At 43.0% G+C, this 21,695-nt stretch overlaps 1 protein-coding gene across 1 annotated transcript in view; it reads right to left on the bottom strand.

Moving 5' to 3' along the window:
* Positions 1-21,695, bottom strand: part of FAM20C (FAM20C golgi associated secretory pathway kinase) — a 57,557-nt gene that overhangs the window by 13,797 nt on the left and 22,065 nt on the right.

A 21,695-nucleotide genomic window follows, 5' to 3' on the forward strand; every position in this document is an offset into this window, starting at 1 on the left:
TATTACTTAGAGCCAAAAGTGACATGTTTTTCTCATTTCAGAAGGAAGGGGATCATTGCAGATTGATGGCCACAACACTTGTCATGTTTCAAAGAACATTAACAAGACTGGGCTTGAGAGAGGATGCAGAATTTGTTGTTTCTTTGGTTTAAGAATGAATAAAAAATGTCGTTCTGATAGGAAGACTGGAAATAGGAAGGCTAAAGTTTCCACACCACAGTAGATGGAAAATACAAAGCTCTGTGCAAGAGAGGAGCAAATCTTTATCTCACTTCAAGCAACTTCCAGTACTTTTGGATGGAGCACAGCTCAAGCAGCTGACCAGTGCAACATCTGGGTCCCACCTCTACCTGTTTTGAAGTCCTCAGAGGGAGATAAGCACAGCAGTGCTGCCTGCAGAGCATCTGCAAGGGAGGACAGCTCTCCAGAAGAGGAAAACAAAGCTCTTTCTCATTCCCTGCTGCCACAGGTGGCCCAGCTGACAGCTCATGTGTCACTCGTGCTGCCTGCTGGCAATTAAAATACAGCTTCTACACAGGGACCTTGGTGCATGAGAGGCTTTGGGATCATGCTGGTGCAGAGCTCAAACCTCCACTGAAATCCTAATTTTGGGGTTGTTGGGGTCCTGAAGCTGTGAATACCCACCACTGTGACTACCAGAGATGCTGTCTGCCTACAAACCCACCTGGGGTTCTCCAAGCTGCTGGAAAAACCAGATAAGTTTTGTGGGTTTTGGCTGTATGAAGATTTTGCTGTGAACCCAGCAGGGTTTGAAAGCCTCATATCCTTTCTCAGACATTCCTTTTTATTATATTAACATCTTGGCAAGGTACTCTATCTTGCCCTGAATGAAATGATCAATAACATCAAGGTATTCATCTTGTGTCCCATAGAACTCAAGGTCAGAGTGACCTTAAACACCCCAGTGGTGCTCTGGTAAAATGGCACTGACCACTGTCACAGCAGGGTCATGGAGGTGGCCAGCACTTGGCAGAAGTCCTGCCAGGGAGCTGCTGTGGCCACCAAGAGTTCACAAGGACACAAGCTAAAAGCGAGCCTGGCATAAAAAAAAAAAAACAAACAAACAAACAAACAAACAAACAAACCAGTATTTTGCTTTGTGTCCATAAGAAATGCAAAAGGGGAAGGAGCACACCCACAAAGAGGACAGGGTGTGCACCTCACACAATGCACTAAGCAGTCAAGACAAGAGTTAGGAGAACTGCGAGCTCATTGTGCATATTCCCTTAAAAAATTGAAGGAATGAGCCCTGAATATTAATTCAAAGTAAAAAGATTAACCTATTTCTGCTGGCCATAAAATTACATATTTGTATGTAACCTTCCCTCCTCTCCAGATTTTAAAAGGGTTGATTTCTTCAACAAATCCTCACCTCAGAAACTTTACACACATCAAGCACAGCAGATAAGGTGCAGAAAATATTAATTAGCTAATAAATGCCATCTGCTTTTTATCTCCTGGACACTTTAGAAGAAACCACGGCTGTTCCTTCATGAGAAAACCTTGCTGCAGAAAATCAGACTGAACTGGGGGCTGGATCTCAGCCTTGCAAGCACAGCCCTGCCCAGCCCAGCCCCTGCTCCCTTTCACTGCTCCCTGTGCCACCCTCGGCAAGGGCTGAGGATATTTTTCATTTGGGAGTAAGTACAACTGTCCTGCAGGCTCAGGCTTGTTTGTACACATTTTCCTGCTGTCATAATGTATTATTAAATGGTTGCACACTCTCCTAAGGAAGTAATGAAATTGATTGCCCTAAAACCTTCAAAAATGGACACCAAATCCACAGCGCAATCTAGACAATGGAAATACCAGTATTTTTTTAACCTGATGAGACATCATGAAACTAATGTCCAAGCTTCTTCAGTGCTTAAGATGCTTCCCTCTACAAAAAGCCACTTTTCACATGATCCATGCCCATGTCTAACACATGGTACCCACTTCTCTGCCTCTTGAAAATACCATGTTATTCAGAAAGTAGACTGGAAGGAGAATTTACCAAGCTCCCAAGATGCTTTACCTTCCTTATATTCCTCTGCAGAGCTCTCCAGAACTAAGATGTAGCAGATCCAAACATGAAACCTTCTCCTGAAACAACCTTGAAATATCCTTTGTGCTGACTTACTGCAATCTTCCACGGATATAAAAGAAACCTGGTTTCTTGGATCTAATATTAACTAGACAGGTTTTTACTCAAGCAGACATTTATTTTTAATTTGATGTCTGCAGCAGTACCTGAAGAGGCTCCTTGTGAATTCCCCAGCCAGAGCAAGCTGGCACACACACCACCAGCAAACACTAACATGTGTGTGGATTGTAGCCCAAGAAACACACAACTGGACTCACAAAGCCACATGAGTCTAACAGAGCTCTGAACCAATGCCATTAACAGACTGATATGAGAACGGCTTCAAGTGTCAAAGGGCACGTACATCATAATCTGGAATGTTTACTTTATCCAAGTGCATTGATATATAATTTTATTTTATCCATGTTAAAAATTGCCTCTTTTTTTGAACTGTGCTTAATCTAATTAAGTCTGGTTTTTGCTAATTCTAATGATTTATTCTGATGTAAAAATTTAGAGAGGTGGAAGTTCAAACTTCTCTCAGCAAGTCCAATCTGTTACCCCAGCTTTCAATCATGGTAACTAGTCTTCAGCCCCAGAGCGACAGGCTGGGAAAGGGGAATGAACTCCCAGACCCTTCCAGGTGAAGTAAAACACCTTTTAAAACAACACTGAAACTGATCCACACCAATGCTTGTTTTAAATCAGAATTGCATTTTAAAAGGGAAAAAACCCCACCCTTACATACAAGTAATTTTGATTTTGTTATCTGATGGTTATTGAAGGTTACTGTCTAATAAAATAACACATATAATGAGATACTTGAGCAAAGAGACCACCACAACTTCTAAGGGACAATGAATTCCAGTCTGAGCTCCTCAGTGCCAGCAGTGCCATCCCACCCTGAGCAGGGACAGGTTCTGCACAGGTTGCAGACGGTGGGAGAGGATTTCTGGCAGCGGCTCTTATTTTGCAAACAGTTGGAATCTGGTGATCCTCTCTTTGGAGAAGGATTTGGCAGATATTTATAACGGCAGGCTGGAAAGCTCTGGAGGAGAGACAGATGGAGGTCTGTTGATACTGCACACAGTTAAAAATTACATGGTGGCACCAGCCCAATTACAGCAGGAGGAAAAGACAAATCAGCACGGTAACACGTGTAGGGAAGAAGTAAGAACTAAGGGGAAATCAAAGCCCATGAAGATTTTCCCACCATGGAACAACTCAGAAACACACAGGAAGGAAAGAATGATTTTAAATAGGACAGGGACACGTTTGAGTTGACACAAGACAAGATGCAACTGTGATCTGATCTGGTGGCTATAAAAGTGAGTCATGCTTACAAACAGAAGAGAGAAAGCTGCTCTGATAAATGAACAGTCATGAATAAATCTGGTGAGTCAGCTTCTTTCTAGCTAGGGTTGGGACCTGGTTTGGTGTTCAGTAGTATTTGGATAAATCAACATAGTGATTTGTATTCAAAAATAATTGTAAAGTCTCAAGCTTCTCTTCAGTGTTTCTGTAAACTTTTTTTTTCCCTTTTTTCACTTGGTCCCCCAGCCTCAACATTAATAACTTCTCAGGAGTTTTCTTTTTGCTGTTCATGAACCAAATCACCACAGGGCAACTGCAGGCTCTGCAGACACTTTGGTATTTCAGAAAACAGTATGATAAAAACTAAACCTTTACACACTAAATCTGTGTTTAGTTTCCAGGATCACTAGCATACACCTGCCTAAGCTACCAGGATTAATACCTGCCAGGGCCGTGCATTACTCGAAAGAATCCTGCTCAGTGCCAGACTTCCTCTGCTCTGGAGGGGTTCTATTATCTGTACAGCAGCCAGAAAGCTAGAAAATAGGGCAAAGAGCCCAAAGTGAGCTAAGTGTTATCCTGACAGACACATGCTGTCTTCCCATGCTGCAGTCCAGAGCCATCTCTGAGACACCTCTTGTGTCAGATCCACGTCCCTGAGCTAAGGAGAGGAAGTGCTGCTGCTGGAAAACAGCTCCTTTTAAACAGGCTACCCTCATGTTCTGACACATAATCAGGGGAATCAGCTGCTGGGATTAGGGATGATTAGGGAGCACGACAAGGAGCTTTGCTGCAGCAGGGAGCAGGTTTGCTTGGGTCAGGCCATTTTGCAGACAGAGCCCCTGCCTGACCCAGCCAGGGGAATTGGGCAGCAGCAAACTCACTAAGAGATATAAACCAGTGAGGCTTTGTATTGCATTGGCAGGGACAGGACTAACACTGATAGGAGCATAATTTGGCTATCAGAACAGATAACAGGAGATTAACTGGGTCCACCCACAGCTATAGGTTGCTATTCTTCTCCTTTGGAAAGCAGCTTTCCTCTCTTCCTGTGGTGCACTTAAATACCTGTCCTGAAGCCCAGTTGCAGGCTTAACAGTTCATACACAGTGTTATCTAAGTGATAAAATATAACTAATACTGGACTAAAAGGATAGTTACTGCAAGACTAAAAGGTGGTCACTCAGCAGTTTGCTGCTTTTCAATGATTTTATGGCCTGGAATGGACTTGGGAAGTTTTTGCACTTGGAAGCTCCACAAGCAGCCCCTTGATCCAGCTCACCACGGAAGCACAGATGCTCCATCAATTCCAGTGAACCTTTCTTCCAACACAGACAGGCATGAAATCTCCCAAGCCTCCACTGATGAACTTCTTCTTTGTACTAATGGGAAATTCAGACTGAAAGTCCAGTGTCTGCTTGCAAGATTTTCTCCCTCCCTCCCCTCCATGCAGCACTTATGTCAAATTGGATTGTGCAGCAGGGGGATCTAGAGTGCCCTGAGATCATCTAAAGCTTATTATTCTAAGTAAAGGAGGCAGCCCATGGGGAAAAAAAAAAAAAAAAAATAAAAAAGGTGTCTCTCTGAGGCAGCTGCAGTCCTTAGGAGGGTACTGAGATTTTGCATGCAGAGTTGTATCCTCTGGGAGGGTTTTCAGTGCACTTGGCACCAGTTAGAACAGGTGGAAAAAACACCATTTAATTTTATAATACATTTTAATGGCTCAGTAAGTCCTTAGGACGAGAAATGATATGGCTAATGCAGCTACATCTACAGTAGCAGAGATATCTGGTGCCTATTTCTGACTCCTTATGGAGCCTTGGCAGCTGATGGCTCTGGCTTTATCAAAGCATTGTGCTACAAAGAGCACTCCCAGGGATGATAGGAGCTGTTTACAAGAGCAGAATATGGGCCAGAAAATGAGTGGCCAACACAGGAATGCAAAGACATGCAATTTGAGTGGTACAGAAAGGATGTTTGGCCCGTTTCACTGCTATCAACCAAATGACAATATGGGCCCCTGCAGGATATTCAGGCTCCTCCAGTTTAAGTAGCAGCTCTGCAGCTTGAAAAAAATGAGAGAATATTTACTGTGGCAGAGAGACAGAAATTCGAGCAGGGATGTGATAGCAATAGGAATAATTAGCAAACTGCCAAAAGGATAAATACCCAGATCATGCTCTTCTGTGCCAGCCCCCGAGTGCTTTTCTCCTGAGCAGACGGAGAGAGCTTGACAACAGCACATGCTCAAGGACCAGTTAGCTTAATATAAACCATAAACTTATGCAGAGAATAACAAAAAGCTTCTGAAAGCACATTTGTGTGTATAAATATCTTGTTACCTGGCACAGAAGGACAGTAGGGGGAAGAGGGAGAAAAATCCACAGGGACACAGCGTACTGAGGTGGATTTTCTTTCTGTTTCCAGTGGAAAAGCAAAAGGAGGCTCAGGAGGTCACCTAGCCCATCCCCTGGCCCCAGGGTGAGATCAGCTAGAACTAAACCATTCTTGACAGACATTGCTTTAACATGATCTTCAAAATGTACTTTTGTGATCACACAGCTACAGCCCTCCTGTGTGCTGGCCTTCCTCCCCTGCTTATTTCCAGCCTTGCTCGCTCCCTTCATTCCATGATCAAGGCAAAACCATCCCAGAGACACCTGCTGGAGCTGATGGGAGTGCCTTTCTGAGGGGGGATACATGTGACAAACACACCAGAGCTACTGGCTCCCATTCCTGAAAAGAGCATCCCCAAGCTAAGGCCTAGGAATGAAGCCTTAACACCCTGAGACTGCAGATTCCTCAGCTCAGAAGCCCCTTCTTTACTAAGCACAATTAACTCATTTTTAACTCACTAAAAATCCAACCAACCCAGAGCCCTGGAAGCCTATTTTAGGCTTTACCATTAAAACCAGCACTGTTGATAGAAGACAAAGAAGCAACCTCTAATTCCTAATACACAGGTCAGGGCATTTGTGAAAAGGTTGTGAAAAGTCAGTCCCTTGCTAGGAGCAGCACCAGCAGAAGATTCCTGACATCCCCTGCACTGGATGTCTACATATACATTTTATATATATATATATATATATATATATATAAGGTTGTGAAAAGTCAGTCCCTTGCTAGGAGCAGCACCAGCGGAAGATTCCTGCCATCCCCTGCACTAGATGTCTACATATACATATATATATATATAAAAAAGCAGATTTTCACCTAAGCAAAACTTTGAGTTACCACCCCTGCCTACACAAGCAGACATGGTATGAAGGGATGAATGAATAATCAGGGCAAATAATATGATCCAAGAATATGAAAAATTCATCTTATTCTCCACTAAACTATAAAAATAATAATACACCCAGACATTTTCCTCTTTTTGGGGGTTTTTCTGTTTCTTTTAGTGGTATTAATATCTCAAAATGCACCTTCTCTATACTGCTGCCTTTACTGACATTGTGCTGACAGTAAAGTCAAGGCATAATCTCACCAATCATCATTTCATTGTCTACCAGCTCAGAAGAATAGCTCTTTTCTCATTCATTCTTTTGTGCTTTCAAATGCATAAGACATGAAGAGAATCTTTGATCAGCACAAAACATATAAGAGTTTGGTCAACTGGGAAAATTTCCTTCAGCAATTCAGAATATCACTTCCAGCTCTGCCCAATAAGTAGCTGACTGTCACCACGGGAAAAGCAAATGGAAAAAAATCTATTAGTGTAAGCACATTTGTCAGGATCTGTTCTGCACCCATGCTTTTTGGTGTGACAGCCACTGGTCCCCTTCCTGTCCCCTGGGAATGTGGCTGAGGAGATGGGGTGAGCTGGGTGCTGAGCTGGTCAGATTCACAGGCTGTTGTGATTCTTATCCTTTCTTATTCTTATTCTTATTCTTATTCTTATTCTTATTCTTGTTGTTGTTATTATTTAGGAGGTGGCTGTAAAGAAAGCCACATTAATGAAATGCTGTTACAGAGCAGGTAAGCCCTACAAAACCAGAGAGATGAGCTCCAGTGCTAGCCAGGTCCAGACGGATGTACAGAGAGGGATTCAATGTATAACCCAGCACTATTGCTGTTAGATACAGCAATATCTAACACTGCCTGCTGCGGTTTGGACATGATGTGACCAGACAAGTAGGATCATGCTTTGTAACATTTGCCTGTATTTCCCCTGCACCCTGCAAACACTAGTGAGGAGCTTTTTTGTCTTTCTTTAAGGAATCTTTACATTTAAAAGGCAGGCACAGTGTTGGAAAGCACACAAGTTTAAAAAATATTTGAGGTGAGATGAGTTTTTCCAGCGTGATGGGGCTGGTCTCAGTCATTATGGAAAAGCAGCCCCCCTGGATGCTGGGGTAAGGGAAATAAAGTTGCTTTTCACAACCACTGCAGGGCTGCTTCTGCTGCAAGCATTGACACACACAGCTGCTTTTGGCCAGCAGTAGGGGCTGAAATGTGTATTTTCAAAATCAGAAGCTCAGGTCTTCACACCCTGGTTTAGAGAAGTCTGCCCCTGTCCAGGGAGCTCAGCAGGAGGGTTACAATCCTTACTGGAGTGAATTGCACAGGAGACAGCACACACCCCCAGAAATTACAGGGGTGCAAAGGTGGGACTTGCTGAATCTCATCATTGTCTCCCTCCTTGAGATGCTGGTGGGGAGAGGGAATGTAGAGAGCAGTTGAACACTGATGCCACAGTGGCTAAGTGGCAGTGCTTGTTGGGTAGAAATGTTTTTCCATCATCCAGAACAAGCAGGGCTTGCACAGAAAAACAAATGAGTCACGGTGTGAAAAGAAAGGCAAGCTCTGGGAAGCTCCTGTCACTAATTTACTCTGCAGATAAAACAAAATTATTGACCCAGAAATAAGGTTTGGCTCATCCTTGAGGTAGAAACTTGACTTGACATACAAGAATTCAAAGATTAAAAGGTACTTGACAGCACAACAAAAGAGTTCCCAGTGCCAATGTTAACGTGGTCAATGCTGTTATCACAGCAGGGAGAAAAAAATCCTCACAGCAATTAAAAAAGCAGGAGATGTCATTAATGAGGTGTTGCAGTGATATTTTGTGTCTTTTTAAAAACATCTTCATTAAGAAATTATAGTACCATGAATATTTTCTGTCCCTGCATGGCCTAGATTCCTTTGTGCTCTTAAGCAAGTGGCGTGAGCATTTTTGCCATGCCAAGCCCATGCTATCTGTCATCCTTCCCCTTGTTTTATCCCTTTGAGGCTCCACTGTACATTGTCTGCTCACCACAAATTGCAAACATGAAAAATGATACAGCTGCAAAAACTATTTTTGAAAAACTGTCAAGAGCAAACAGAGCTCCATGTGAGCCCAGTTACCTGCAGCCTCCCTTCAGGAAAAAGGCTGCAGAGTATTTTCTACAGAGGTTTTTCAATATATATATATATGTATATATAACACTTCTAGAGGTCTGAGAGCACAGGAGGAAAAAATATGAGTAAAATTAGAAGTCTGAAGCATTTCTTCAGCCCTGAGAATGTTATTTAATATGTCTGGGGTCATTAAGGGTAGGGATTTAATGGAACAATAACATTAAACATATTAGAAGCATAGCAGAGCTCAAGTTTCTTTCAGCTTCTTGGATTTTTTCTTCTCCCTGTACGTGATGTATGTGCCCATTGAAATTCCTGGGTTCACAATAGGTTTATAGGTTGGAAAAAGTAATTACTGAGAGACTGATGTATTGATACATAATTTCTTCCTTTTTATTCATGAGTTTCCTTGCTATCATTATGAGAACCATGAATACTAGTAAGTTTGTCCTCAAAATCTCCCAGGAAGCAGGAAAATATTAGCCCCGTTTTTCAGCAAAAGCTGCAAAAACACGGAGCTATTAAGGCTTCAGCCCTGCCCTGAGCGAAGCACTCGAGCCTCATTAAGCACATGCTTAACTTTGGGCACACATATAGCCAGTGAACTGTGTGTCCTTGACAGTCAAGCACAGACTTAATCCTTCCTCGGAGCTGTTTTGTGCTCAGCACTTTGCAGGAACGAGCCGGTGATCGGCACCAGATCCCCGCAGCAGCTCTGGCCACTCTGCCTGGCCACTGCCACACTCTGAACGGCTCTTTCTCCTTCTTCTCCTTCTTCTTTCCACCCATGAGAACACTTCCTTTGGGGAAAAATCATTTCCCAAAAAGCATTCTGCCAAAAGCACAGGTCAGTTTGGCCATGGGCTCTGGTAGGCCCCATATGTCACCTTCCGGCTTGACCCTGAGGCCTGCAGGTCCCCGGTGTGATCAAGACTCCTTGTAAGTGAGATGAGGCTCAAACCTTGCCTTTCAGTGTGTCTCCTGCCCCACACAGGCAAACACAAAGAGATCTAGAAAGGCTCAAGCAACTTTTGTGAGCTCTTGTGTTCCTGGAATGCCTTTTGAGCTGTGCCAGGTGGAGGAATGTGCTGAGGGGCCACAGGGCCCTAGGAGCAACTTGCATGAGCACAATGCACAGACCCAACGTTCTCCTCTCCAGGCCAAAATTTGTCTGAACTTTGTACTGACACCTCTAGAAGAACCACAGTGTTTGCACTCTCTATTCAGCACATTTGGCCCAGGCTCCCTCTTCCAATTTGTAGTGGGGAGTTTGAATTTCTGCACCCCGTGCCTCCCTCTCACTCATGAAGTGTTGCAGCTCTTAAGATCATGTAACAGGAATAAAACCTATGGCTCAGAAGAATAAATAAAAGTGAAAAATCCTTTGAGAGTTCACTGTTTTGTGTCATGGCTGACCTATATTTCTGCATTTGTGTAGGAGAGCTGTGCTGTCCCAGGGACCCAAAAGCAGTAACCAGAACCAGTAACTAAGATCATGCTCCCTCCTCCCTTCCCACCTGCCCATGCAAAAGTTCAAACAATTTTGGCTTTATATTTACAGTTTGCCATTCAAGAGCTGATGGATACTGAACTGCACTGAGTGCCCAAGACTTCAGACAAATAACTACCATCAACATCATCAGTGGGACAGAGCCTACATAGTGTGTGCACCATTATTTTAAGAGCATGACATTCTATTTGTAGAGCTGCTTTACCAGCTATGTAGATCAAAGTTTCACTACAAAATGAGAAATATGGGATCAGAGCATCTTGTGCAACCTCCTCCTGCAAACCCAGACCTTCTGAGTGGCAGCAGACAGCTCAGCCCCAGCCACCACACATCATTTCCCCTGAGAATACCCCACAGAGGGGCCAGAGGATGCACTGCTGCCCCATCCTTCTGCCCATCAGAGGGGACTTTCACCCAGAGAACCACAAGTTTTGCTTTTCAAGCTTGCTTCAGTCCCAGATCCTGAGACCCTTCCATAATTCTGCCACTGAGGACAGCAGGCATGTGGTTCCTGTGAGATAATTGCTTCCCAGGACTGAGTGTTTCCAATTCCTGGGAGGTGTGAGTTCCCAGTAAAGCACACACACCCCTGAACTCTCCTTCCTGCTGCTGTTAACATTCCTTAACTCGTGGCAAAGGGTGATGTGCCTCTCTGAGCTGGAAAGGAGGTGTAATTGCCTGCCTCAGACTGCTTCATGGTTACAAAAGAAAAGGGAACTGCTTTGATATGGTGTGGTTATTTCATTGCTCTAATAAAGCAAACTGTGCAACCTCTCTGTTTCCTCATTTATTTTATTTTAACTCCTGCCTCATTACCACTCCTGCCAGCAAACACAATCTCTGTGAAGAGTGCCCAATTTATTCCTTGCCCTAAGGTGGTTCTGCAGTTCGTGGGTAACCCCTCATTTTCTCATGTGTTTTCTTCCCAACCAGAATTTTGCCTAAACAAGGAAAATGGAGCAGCACTTTGCTGCTGGCCATCCCCCAGCTGAGCTCTGGCACTGTCCCCATCCCACTGCAAAGCCCTGCAGGTGATCAGTACACCTCTGAGGCTGATTTCCCCTCACCCACACATCTCCCACCTGGATTATTTCCATCTGCAGAGGGTTACATGTTTGGCAATGTGCTGATATCACCACTTTGAGCTTTTCTCAGGAGTTACTTACTGCCTGCAGGCTGCCAAGGTGACTTGCAAGTGCAAATATTCCTGGGTGCTCCTAAACCTCTCAACAACTTGAGAACAGCGTTCCTCAGCCTCAGTCAGAGGATGCCTTAACTTCTCAAGTAGAACACAGACCTGGATCATCTTGGTATTAACTCAAATGTTTCACTTCCTGGCTAAATCTGATGTAGTTAACTCTATCTTCCTCATCCTTGGTTGTTCATTTATTGCACGAGGAAGAGCGTACTTGGTTGGAAGATTTTTTAGTAGCCTTTTCACAGAATAATCACACTGTTTTACAGACCTATAAAAAAACCCCTTTCGTTTCTCTCTAAACTTCTCCTTTTCCAGGCTGGAAACCTTCCCTGCTAATCCACACTTTATATTAAGGGCACCACATGAGTCACAAATTACAGTGGAAATTGCACATCAGGGTCCTTTAAGCTTACAACTGTCTGCATGAAGGGTGGGTTCATGCTCTGCAGCCCACAGGGAGTCACTGGGTTATTCCCACGGGAAAATCAAGCCATATTAGCATCTCTTCCCTCTTCTCCACCTCCACTGAGAAGGAGAATTTTAACCTCCTGGCCTCCATGTGGGCCCTGCTGCTGGGGAGCTGCAAATATAGTCCCTGCTTGCCACAGAGCATCATCCTTCTCCTCCTTTTATCCCAGTTATAGACACAGCATTTTAGGGAAAAAATGGAGGTGCAGCTTTGGAGGAGAATCACTTAAAATGACTGGATGCAGGATTTCAAAAGGGCTCAGTATTGGCCTAAACTTCTCCCCTTAAATTAAAAAAAATAAAAAAGACCTATTGTAATCTCTGAATAATATGCTATATGAAAAGATAAAGAGCAAAAGGATGTTAGGGGAAGATCTCCATGGCACTGCAAGGAAGGAAAGCTGTGGCTGGCTTGGCTGCTCAGGGCAATCACTGTTTTATACACACATCTCCCATCAAGTGCAATCATTCGGTGAACTCCCACGCTCGAGGTGCAGACCAATATTCACGCTTGGTGGGTTGCAAAAATGCACCCACTCAGAGCTGGAGTGGAGCTAAAGAGAGGGATCTGTGTGTGTGTATGTGTGCAGGCAGACACAGGGAACACTTCCCTCTGGCTGTGCTGAGCCAGTGGTCAATGTGAAACAGGTGTGCTCCCCTGCCCCACTCTTAGACATTTGTTTCAGCTGATTTAAAGTCTATCTACATTGAGGATATTTGGTAAGATAAGGGGAGATTTTAATAAAGTGTGAGAGGGTTGATGAAAAAAAAAGCAGAGCTCAGAAAGAACAACACGTAAAAAAAGAGGCAAGAATAGAGGACAAGAGAAGGGATGAAAATTCTGCAAAAGATGTGCAGTAAAAGCTTTAGTGAAATGATATTGTTGCCAGATTTTTTTCTTCTTTTATGGAGCGGATTTATGACATGCAGCTGCTTTTCTCTAACAGTGAATGTCTGGTTACCTCTCCTTGGATTTTTAACTGTGTTTAAATGTCTACAAAATGTGAAGCTTATCTACTGTATTTACAGTGTGATAGCTGTGTGTGTGCACAGCCCACAGCAGTTTGATTTCAAAGACAGAATGATGTTTTTCCCAAAGCCAAGGACACTTGTATTTCAGTTTTCCTACTGTGAGGACAAGTAAATGGCAGAGCAAAGTGATTGTGTGCTTTAACCATTGGACTTCATTGTCCCATTCCTGCAGCACTTACTGCTTTTCCTCTGGGTTTGATCCAACTTTCCTTCTACTCAGTGAAAGGTTTCCCATGAGTTCAAGGTGAACTAGATCAGGAAAGACAGAGCCAGTTCATAAACTGGGACCTGGCCTGCATGTACTCAAATGTAAATGCAGTGAATTCATGGGAAAAGCTTCCTGTTGACTCCAGAGGATTGTGGAACAGATGCAGACTCAACCAAATAACTGAATGAGCCACCTGTGAGAGCAAACACCCCGTTCTCATCCATGCCTGGATGAGGGGGACAGAAGGCATAACCTTTGGATTTAGCATTTAGTTTGAATACACCCATGATATCCTCCACTGCTCTTGCCAATATCAAGGCGGATAATGCAGGATTAAGGAAGAGCAGGGGCTGAAGAATCTTAAATTAATATTGGAATTTCAGCTCTGTCTAGAGCACACTGAGTGTCTGACACTTTCAGGACCTGAGATCTCAGACAGCAAAGAATACACAAGCCATCTTCTTGTGTTTTATTACAGGTCCCTTGAGTTCCCTCCTTAAGCAATCTCCAATAAGCTGCTATTACCAAATGCCTGAGTAAATTCCAATAAAGTTGAGTGAAGATCTTCATTTTATCACAAATACTGGCAAGAATTAAACCTGCTTTTTTTTTCTCTTTTTTTTCCCCCTGTGTGCTGTTTTCCATGCACCTCATAGGAAGTGATTGTATTGACAGAACTGCTCAACATCAATATGAATGTCAGGGAAGTATTACAGGATTAGTTACAGCCAGCCAGAGCACCTCCAGACTGAATCAGCTCATTGATTCAAACAGGTGGAAGAAGAAACCAAAAGAAACAAAATATAGTGGGTTCCTTGCTCACCTCCAGGAAAACAAGGAAAATGACCCAAAGGTGCAAAGAAGATTAAATTTAACATTTCATTTTTTATACATATACAGATCCTTTTAGTCACCTCTTTAAAAATATTAACTCTACCCTTTGATTTCCATATGCTGGTGCTATGATGTCACAATGTCACATTCTCCAACTTAGGGACTTCACACCTACAGTGCAGTCTGAGAGCATGGGATGAGGTGTCCCAGGAATGCCAGGGAGCCCCCTCCTGCTCCCACCACCCAGCTCTGGCAGGGGCAGAGGCCAGAGCAGTGGGGACAGTGAAAACAGAAAAAAAAACAAAACTACACTGTTTTCATAAAATCCTGTAAGAATTAAACACTCAGTTGTTCTAAATCCTTTTCACCCAGAGGAGAAAATAAGAGGACAAACCAAGTGAAGTCAAGTCTTTTAGGGCATATTTCCAGCTACACCTTTTCCTCCCAGAACATGCAATAGGTCTTTAAATGACATCCTAAATCTGATTGCCTTTGTAGCAGACCAGTAAGCCTCGTGGACAAATAGCAGATCTATTTTTGATATGACCTTAATAGTTAAATCCTGCCATTAGGTACACGCACACAGCTCCCAGGGACATAGCAAGAGTTCCGCTTCATCTTGCAGTGCTGGTTTTGCTAATGATTAATATTCTGTTCTGTAGGCTTAATGAAGACACTGGTTCCACTTATCTACAGGTCAGATGGCAACTGCAAAGCAACTTAGTTGTTAGATGGCTGTGGATTCCCTGCTGATATGTCTGATTATTTATGCACAATGTGCATTTTTAATAGATGACCATATTAAATTATATGCCTCTCCCTTATTATTTCATGATTTTTAATGGTTTTCAATTCCTTTTCTTTGTAAGAAAGAACAATGATTCATGCTAATGAAGTACCTATGTACCACATCTGCATCTTTAAAATTATTGGAATTTCTTTCTCGAGGCTTATCAAAGACCATTAGCTTGAAATTGTTGTTTTTTATCATGAAAATAAAGATGAGAAATAAGATTGAGGCCTTTTTATTTTTTCTGAAAAGTGAGATTTTTCTTCTTTCTGAACTATTCTGAGAGATCTAGCCAAAACTTTTCACAGCAAACCTTGTGCCCAGCTGAATTCCCTCCTGCACAAAGCTCCTTTGTGCCAGTTCCATCCAACTCCAGCTCTGAAAAGAGATCTTCTCCAACACCACTGGTCAAACACATGCACTCCATGCAGGTATCACCTCAGAGGGATCAGAAAACCTGTCCTGGGATGCCAAAGAACAGCCGTGGTCCACCTCCAGAGCAGAGCATGTGGTTCAAGCAGGCTGGGAGGGAAGGAGGAAAGGCACAAAGACCCACAAAGCTGCTTTGTTTAGTTTAAATCTGTGTCTGAGCTGCCACTCCTTGACCTGCAATCACACAGGCATGTGGCAGTCAGCTTCTCCTCGGGGACACGGAGTGTGGGGACACTGAGATTTGAAATGAGACCCAGAGAGAAAGGTCTGTCAATTGCAGGAGAATTTTCTCGCTTCTTTATAAATGTGACTACTACTGTAACGTTATTGAACTAAAAATAACAGAGCCAGTTCTAGCTCCAAATGTGATCAGCCCATAAATAGTGGGATAAACTCCTTCCAGGCACATCATGTACTTGATTTCCATTTGCAACACGTACTAAAGGTCTGCTTATGCATAAGTAATGCCCACGGATGGGAGATGGCAAATTTTCCTTTTTCTAACACACAAACCACTCTCACCTTAGTGAGCAGAGACACGATGCTGCTTCCACACACTGAGTGATCTTTGCTTTCTGAGCACTGCAAGAGCCACGGCTGCCTTTGTAGAGGGGAGATTTTAACACCAGAATTCTAGATTTCAAAAAGCAACATATGCTCACAGACAAAAGCAAGGCTGTGAGGAATTTATGGGGAGCTTACATTTCCAGAACTGCTTAAAAGAAGTTCCATTTTCACCACGCTTGACTGTGTGTGTTTGGGGTGGCAGGGAAGGCTCCAGAGCTCTTCATTTCCCTTCCCCTTCTTTTGCACTTCCAAGTCCTAACCCTGGGTTACAAATTCAGAGCCACTTTGATGGATCACAGTTTGGCTGCCATGATAAGTTAAACAACAGACTCGTTCCACACTATAATTACTGCAAACAATTTCATTGTCTAAGGGGTGCTTTGCAAGGTTATGCATTAGCTAATGCTGCTTCTGTCACTGTTCATCACATGAATATTCCCTTTACCTGCTGTGTCTGTGTGTGCCTGAAAGAACTGTGGCATTTTTAATGGCATAATTTCCTGGGATGAACTGAAAATCAGCACAGCATGCCCTGCATTATTTATATGCTGAGTCCTACAAATGGCAAGGAAAATACTCCAGATTTCCTGGAAATAAATCTATTCATTATCCTGAAGCCTTGTGCACAGTAGACTTTATGTCACTGAAAGAATTTAATTACTACCTGAAAGGCATCTTCATTTTGCTAGATTTGTAACAAAAGCAGAATGTCTAGACACATTATAATTCAAAGACAAAAGACTCCTTACCCACCCAAAAATACCCCATGTTGATAAATGTTGAAACATGCCCTACTGTTGCTGCTAATCAGTAGAAAATTCTTAGCATTTTTACAGCATGAGATAAATTGTAGATTGAACCAATTGGGAATACTAATGACAGAAGCCATAAAATATTTTGTAACATCAATTATGACTAAAGGAAAAGGACTTGCACCATAGATCAGCAGAATATTTTGCAGCCGTGCTTCATTTAAGAATATGATTTCTGAACATGATTTGGGAGTTGATTTGCCAAGAAGAATGTTCAGGAATATATAATTGGCAGCTCTGCAACTGTGGTGCTTCTGCAATTCAGCTGTAGCTGCAGAATTACCTTCGATGGGAGGCTGCAGGTCTGTGGAACCTGTCACCAGACTCCAGCTGAGTTGTTCAAATAATACTGGATTCAATAATAAATGATCTGATTTCAGTCAGAGCCTTAAAATGTTATGTTACATTCAGTCCTAAACTAAAAAGTGATCTGAGAAATAAAAAAGCACTTGTCCTAAAACTCAGATTTGTTTTTACATGTTGTTCCTTATTGTTATGGCCAGACTATGTCCCTGACCATGCTCCACAGTCATATTCCAAGGAAATGCCAATTTCTGCCTTTTGACATGCAGGTGTCATCAGAGAGGGCCACTATTTTCTGCTTTACACTCTGTCACATATTTCAAAACATTATTGTAACTTCACTAGCTTGTTTTTAAAAACCTGCTTATAGGGATCCTTCCATCCTGATGGAATTGCCATTTTAAAACCAGAGATGATAACCAGAGAAATAAATTTAAATGGAGACTGTGACAAGAAGAAAAGTTACATAGCAAAAAAGAAAAGCCAGGCTCATATTTTCTTCCCTTCTTTCCCTCCCTGACACAAAAATTATTTCCTTGCCCCAAAATAAACCAACCAGTAGATTCTGAGCCAAACAAATTTAAAAGCAGCTGTCCTCCTCCTGGTGCAGAATGAATTCCCAATAGTCATACACCACAGGAAAATAACTTCCCACCCAGATACCTCTTACATTCCTCACACCAGCCTTGCTGCAGCCCTGCATTAAAGACAGACAATATTTGGTCACAAGGTGGTTAAATTAAATCTTTCCTCAATACAGAGAAGTTATCCACGTTCAGCCTCCAATGTTCCAGCCAAATAATGCTTTGCTAATGATGTCTGCAGTTAGATGACAAATCAGGCTATTTAAATTGCCTCGGCACATACATCCTTTACAGGCAGGGTATCCAGGTAACCATCTTAGCACGGCTTCAAGGTGGGAGGGAAAAAGCAAGAGCTAATTTCTTCAGCTAGATGGAAAATTAATCCTGAAGAGATCTGTCTGGTTTGTTATGGTCAATTTAAAGGCAAAACGATTTAAAAGTAATTGTTTAAAAAGTATTTTTAAGATAGGCGGTTAGGCAAGAAAGGACAAAATTACTGTGTTTCAAAAATACAATAATGGCTAGTTTTGTTTCTGAAAACAATTAAAAATATTTAAAGGCTTTAAATGCCAGGAAAATACCAGGAAGGAATGTCAGATGCTGCAACCAAACACCTTTTTGTAAGTGTAATGCTAAATAAAATAGAAAATACTGGATTGCCTTGTCTTGTTTTGTTTTCCTTGAAACAAGCTCAGCAATATTTTCCATACCTGGTCGAGGAAATATTACATCCTTAGTAATATTAGTATCCTAATATTAGTATCCTATTAGATGCTGCTATGGCCCCACTCAAGCCATGTCTGTTGATGTCCTTGAACACCTTTGAGAAGGTTTAGCTCATCAGTAATTTGCTCTGGGTGGACATGGGGGATATGGCAACTTTTTTGTGTCCAGGCTGAGGCTTGTTCAGGGTCTCAGCCTCCACTGTGCTCTCCAGTCTGGGTGCCCTGGATATCTTTGGACATCCTAAATATTTGAGGGAGGGGAAGGTGACTCCTCCCTTATTCACACACAAAATGCTGGGATGAGACGAGAGAGCAGATTTTATTTCCTCTGCAGGCCAGGAGGGCCACAGCATTTGACCCCACATGCAAGAATTGGGTGGGACAGAGAAAGGACCCTCAGGCTGCCACATCCCTGGGGGGCTCAGCCCTGGCACCTGCCAGCTGGGCAGGCTTTTGCCATCTGCCAAGGCAAAGGAAGCACTCACACCCTGGTATTGCTCCTCTCCTGATGCAGACCAGATTTTAAGTGTTCACTAAGTCTATTAAACAGGAAAATACAAACAACTTCTGATATCCCCTTCCTTGAAAACTATTTTGGAAAATATGACTCATTTACTTCTCTTCTAAACAGGAGAAGTAATATTTTCCAGCACTCCCTGAGGATGCATGTAACTAGAAGCTAAGCCAGATGTAGAAACATCTGCAAAGGTTTTCATTCCTTTCGTTTAAAAGAGAGAGGGAAAGAAAAAAAAGAAAGGAAAACTGTAAAAGAAGAGTCAAGGTATTATTGCGTTTTAAAGCACTGTTGGTCTTTGATTACCCTTAAAATCAGATCAGATCACAAAGAAAACACAGCATATGACCAGCTAGAGAAGGTCACATTGCAAAAGGATGCAGGTGGTCTCATTTTTTAACAGTGAATGCAATAGAAGCACAAATCTTCCAGCCACCAAACAGCCTCTCCTGGCTTGGCAATTGCCATGTATAATATCTGATGAACTCTGATGTCTCACTGCTCAAGGATAAAATCCCAGCAGGCAGGGGCTGGAGGAACAGCTACACAGTCAGAGGGTAAAAAATCTTGTATTATTCCAGAAACCACTTATTTTATTCGCCAGAATTAAAACCTCTTCACAGACAAAAATTGGGATTTTTTTTTTATCCCATAAAGCAATTTTAGATTTCTATAGAATCATTCAAAAGCAATTAAAATCCTGCTCCTGTTGATGGATTCGTATTCCTTGCTTGCAGTGATGTCAGGCTTTGAAATTCAGGACTGTTGAGTGTAATTCTTTGGGGCTTTGGAGTCACTGCTGAGTGCCAGAAAATACATTCCTTACGTTCATGGATATTGAATAGCTTTGGTAACACCAAAACAGTTTCAATACATGTAACTTTTAAATCTAGAAGACATTGCAATAAAGAATTGGTGCAATACCAGGCAATTCAATATATTTTTTAGGAGAAGGGAAAGATGAGAGAATCCAATAATATAATAAGAGTACAATTAGCTAAGAGGGATCAGGGAGCTTTTCCAAACTGTCCTACTGCAAGAGTGACAGGCTTACACTGCCAGGGAAAATTATTTTTAAAAAATCCTTCAAAAACAAGCAAGTAAACAACACAAACCCAGGATCTACATTAAAATTATTCACAGTCCTCATCCATTTAAAGGTCCGTGTTATTTAAACCAGACAGTGAGCCTCCAACACCAGTGTTTGCTTTGGCATCATTTTGTATAACAAAGGAAATTGTTGTTAAAAATGTGATTCAGATGTCATCAACAGGAGGCTGTTCCCAATTGCAGAGACACAAAATGGCAGGATTAACACTGCTGGGCCTGGAGCTGCATTGGAGGGATGAGCACTGACTTACAACCCTGAGTAAAAGGAGCCAGCCATGCCAAGAGCAACAGGGGTCTGGGCTCCTCCTGCAGCCCAGGAACCATTCTGATCACTGAGAAGGTCCTTCACCTGCCAAAGGATGCAGCACAGAACAGCAAAAGTGTAGGGTCAACAATATTGGACACAGAACAGAACATCAGCAAAGCACTGCTCAGTGATTCTGATTATTGGCTTATCAGCACCACTGATGTCTTACTGAGACTGGCATCACCCCAAGAATCTGGTGTTTGTGGGCAAACAGGGCAATTTCTGCCCTTAGGCCACATTTAGACTACAGAATCGCTGCATTGTTGCTCCTTGAAAGGCAAATGCAGACAAAATTAGTGAAATAAAGCTATAATCATGCTGCTGCCTGACAGGGACATTGTTAGTGGTCACTAGGCAGAACTGGCACAAGAAATAGGCTGGCTCAAGATGATGAGAGCAAAATAGTCTTCAAGGACACCAAAAAAAGCCCAGCTGAAGCCAGCAGGAGAAGAACTGTCCCTTGTGCTGCTGTTCTGGGTGCAGCTCGGCCCTTCAGCACAGTTTGGGGCTGGAGAGCCGTGGGGAGGGAGGGAATCATGGTGGAGTAAACAAGGAGAGGCAGGACTGGTTTCCTGTCCTAATTTTGGGCTTATGTAGCACAACCATTCCAATAGGAGGGATGGGACACGTGGAACCTGTGTTATATCAGGGACAGATCCTTTATCCTTCACAGCATCACACCCTACACAGCAGGGAACAAGGGGAGTCTGAAAGGCAACAACCAATTCTTCAGTTTGGGTTTTTTTTCCATTTTCCTTCTCCTCTAAATTCCAAGTAATAGATACAAATAGCTGCTCTCCTGCAAAACTTGTTTGAACTGTGGCTGCCAGGAAATGAAGGCAGTTGATGGGGGCCTGTAAAACACCATTCATTACTCCTGACTTCTTTATGAGCTTCTTCAGTCCCAAAGCCAGATGGGTGTGGGAATGCAGCAGCACAGGGGACCCCAGTGTTCAAAAAAATGACAGGATCCAGCCCTGCTAGGAATTCCTTCCCCATCCCTTCAGATTATGGGGTTAATTAATAACAGTTAATTAATGATGTGTCAATCATATGCAGTGCATGCCTGTGTGAGGAGAGCTGCCCCTCAGGGTGATGAGCATTAAGGCCCTCCCTGGAGAAAGTCCTTTTGACAATTCCTGAAGCCTCGAAGAGGATGTTTTAATCCCTTTATCTCAGGATTCACTTCTCATACAAAACCACCTAGCAGAGGTAGTTAAAAAAATAATTGCTATGCTGTTGCCTTCAAGCTGAGTCTCTGGCGGACACAGGATGGTGGCAGGTGCCAGCTGTCCCCAGAGGGGAGCTCGGGCTGAAAGCATCTCAGAAACTGCCTCGTCCTCGGTGATGGAGTAGCAGGAGCCCAGGGCAGGATGTGGAGGTATCATCTCTGCTGTGAAACACCCTGTGCCCGTGCCAGACACCCCCTGTGCCTGCTCTTCCCAGGGTAACTTCAGGAGGGACAGGCATTTGGACAGGAGCAGTGAGGAGCTGTGCTCCCATTCCCCTCTGCCAGCTGAGCATCCCAGGCTCTTGGCTGCCAGGACAGCCAGCCCAT

Source organism: Pyrgilauda ruficollis, unplaced genomic scaffold (genome assembly GCF_017590135.1).
Source record: "Pyrgilauda ruficollis isolate IOZ18807 unplaced genomic scaffold, ASM1759013v1 scaffold16, whole genome shotgun sequence".
Taxonomy (NCBI): domain Eukaryota; kingdom Metazoa; phylum Chordata; class Aves; order Passeriformes; family Passeridae; genus Pyrgilauda; species Pyrgilauda ruficollis.